Source organism: Macrotis lagotis, chromosome 3 (genome assembly GCF_037893015.1).
Source record: "Macrotis lagotis isolate mMagLag1 chromosome 3, bilby.v1.9.chrom.fasta, whole genome shotgun sequence".
Taxonomy (NCBI): domain Eukaryota; kingdom Metazoa; phylum Chordata; class Mammalia; order Peramelemorphia; family Peramelidae; genus Macrotis; species Macrotis lagotis.
Genome location: NC_133660.1, coordinates 146,089,107 through 146,092,647, shown reverse-complemented (window position 1 = coordinate 146,092,647; position 3,541 = coordinate 146,089,107).

The following is a 3,541-nucleotide window of genomic DNA, read 5'->3' as shown; positions in this document are numbered from 1 at the left end:
ACTCATTCTTTGGGGCTTCTGCTACTCTAGAATTTGGTTAGAATCATTATTTAAAGGCATTTGGAGTGGTCTGGAGGAGAGTTTGCAGGAGTCACTTCCTATGATCTTGGCTCCTCTCATATTTTTCTAAATAGGAAAAAATTGGATCACATTTTATTGAGAAATTTGAGACCATTCTTCAAGTGTTTTATTTTCACTCTACTTCTATAACCCAGTGCACCTTTTCTCATCTTTATCTATTCCTTTACTTCAGTCATGGAGGAAAAATAGTCCTTCTTAATGAGGTTAATGTGTAGATTTATCCCATCCCACATCTGCCTCTTTCTACTTGTATGACTTTGGCAAGTGATTCAGATGGAAAGAGATAGCCCCATTGTTGCTCACATGAGGAATGTTAACCCAAATTGGTATTTTAAAATATTTTTTCCTCATTCAAGATTCTTACAAATGTATCCTAAAATCTTACTGAAGAAAATAAAGTTCTTCCCTGTCTATCATAAATTAGTGAAGTGAGTAGGTCTATATCTGCTGATGTATCATCTACAGACAACTTTTCTTTGACAAGGCAATGGGGTTAAGTGACTTGCCCAAGGTCACACACCAAGGTAATTATTAAGTATCTGAGACTGGATTTGAATTCAGATACTCCTGACTCCAGGTCAGGTGCTCTATCCACATCACCATCTAGCTGTTCTTACAGACAACTTTTTAAAAAATGAATTAAAACAAGACTATGAGTTTAAGAACTGGGGCAGCTAAATGGTACAACAAATGCAGGACCGAATCTGAAGTCAGCAAGATTCAAAACTGGCCTCAAACACTAACTAGCTGAGCAAGTTGCTCAAACCTATTTGCTTTAGCTTCCTCATCTGTAAAATGAACTGGAGAAGGAAATGGCAAACTACTCCAGTATTTTTGCCAAAAAAAAAAAAAAAACCTTAAATGGAGACATGAATAGTCAGACAAAGCTGAAATGATCAAACAACAAAAAAGTATAAGGACTTCTGGAAAGTGTACTGTTTTGAGGGAGATTTGAGGAAAAAAAAATCAGTTAGCCTTTTATTCCTTTGATCTTAATGTTCACAACAGTGTTCTTTATGAACTTTCATAGTTGTATGTACCAACAATTTCTTGAGTGCCACCAACCCATAGTAGTTTTTACAGCAATAGGACTTTGATGTTGAAATTTTCCTTATCCTTTACCTGTTTTTATTAATATCTGACAGAACCTTATTTTAATACATTTTAAAATATTTTTCCTCTTTTTTATATATTTCCTTTCTGAACTTTTTTCCTTTAATAAATCACAACTTAATCAAGTGTCCATTATATACTTCGGTCTTTGAAATTCCTTTTGTCAATTTTCAAAATTATTTGTTTATTTCTGCCTCATAAATTATTATTTCTTGATCTATTTTTTCTTTTTAATCCTCTTATGTCATTGAATTCCCAACACTAGAAATATATGACATGGGAGGTACACAGAACCTGGAAGGGTAGAATATAAAATGTATGAGAGGGAGGCACAGAAAAAGCAATCAGAAACTTTGTTTTTAAAAGATACCTCTTTGGGGAGTACTCCTGAATAATCAATGTGAAAGTTTAAAATCTTTAGTGTGATTTTTAATATTATGCATATATTAATGATGTATTGTGGTATATTATGTTGTATATTGTTCCAACCTGCAATTTCAAACCAGTATGGTATCTCCTCTCATTGATGCAACATCTATAATTTATAGTCTTAGAGAGTTGTTGGAGGCACTGAAAGTTTAAGCAATATGACCATGATCATATGGCTAGCATGTGTCAAAGGAAGATGTAAACTCAGGTCAAGAATATCACACAGAATGGCTATCTACTGCTCCACATATACAAATTTAATTTTGAAATGTAAAATAAGTCATCATGATGCATTTGTCAACCTTGTGACTTTGAGCAAGTTACCTAAACTGTCAGAGACTCAGTTTCCTCATTTGTATGATCACAATGTTTTCCCCAGCTACCTCAGAGGCTTGTTGGGAGGTTTAATTGAAACAAAATTATGAATGTGTTTTGAAAATTTGAGATACAACACAAACGTCTGGGGCTATTGTTAAAATTGTTGTTATTGTTAGTTAAGTTAGATTAGGAGTCTAGAGACTACTTTCATGGTGAGCTGGATGTTTCTTCTAGGCAAACAAAGTAGGTAAAAATGATGGCTCTTACAACCATTACTAACTATAAAAATGACCTCTAAATGAACTGTACATTGCATTACAATGAAGGAAACTGAATATGCTGTAATGAAGCCACATGCAAGTTATTTATAAAATTCATATTGGTTAGTTCCCTAAAAATTTTATTTTTGTAAGCATGGAAATTCTTGGAAATCACTTCTGAAAATGGATAAATAATGCTTATATATATATATATATATATATATATATACATATATATGTATATATATATATATATATATTCAGATATATTTGCTAAATCGATTAATTTGGCTAAACTGATGTTATTTTGCTTAGAACTGTTATATAACAGGCTTCAATCCTTTGGAGTGGGCAGAAAAAGAGGAGAGGAGAGGTGTGGTTCAGGTTCTATCTCAGTTTTCATCTCTCTGCAACAAAGATTTGAGGAGCAATCTTTAATTCCAGGAATAAAAATCAAAACTATCCCTTTCAAGTTCTCTCATCATTGAAATGAACTAGAAATTGGTCAATTTTGGAAGAAATATTGAGGAGAGCCAATTGCTAATAGAAAGGGGCAAGTTTAATGATGCAAAGTAAATCCAAAGAACAGCATCATTATATATAAAATTGTCTCTTGTGCTTAAGCATTATTTTATGTATATTTCTTTGTTAGAAGATTAGCATAGTTTGGATTTAATGTTGTCATCTAGTAGGTATCCTTTCCAAGGTAAGCTAATTCATACTTATATTGTTATAGCATAATTTCAACAAATTTAAAAGAAAGGTACAGTTTTGTTTTTAAAGAACATTAGGAATTTTAATTCATGGAACTCTGAAAATATATTTGACACAATACTTCAAAGTTTTCAGTGCTTATATTCCTCCCACCCAGGTTCAATTAAAACCAATTAACCAAAAAAGCCAACACATGATAAACCTCTTTTAAGTTAGCTGGGAGTTAGGTTGCTAATTTAGAAAACAGAAACTCAGTTTATCAATTGATGATAATCTATAAATTAGCTAAATCCCAGTTTTACCAGAGGTAAAAATGTAAACTTCTTCCACAAGAAATCTTGGAATATGGCAATAAGGAGTAACAAATCTTTCATCCTAGTGGTTATAGAGTAATGCTTCATTTTTTAAAAAAATATCAGGGGCTTCTCTTTTATTCATTTGAGATATGTAGTAGTCAAGAGGAACACTTTTTAAACATTTATAGAGTGCTTTAATATTTTGCAAAGTTCTTTCCATAGATTATTTGTCCTCACAATAGGCCTGCTACCTATTTTTATTCCCATGTCACAGTTGAAGGGACTGACATTTAGATTAAATGACTTGACTAGAATAACATAGCTTATAAG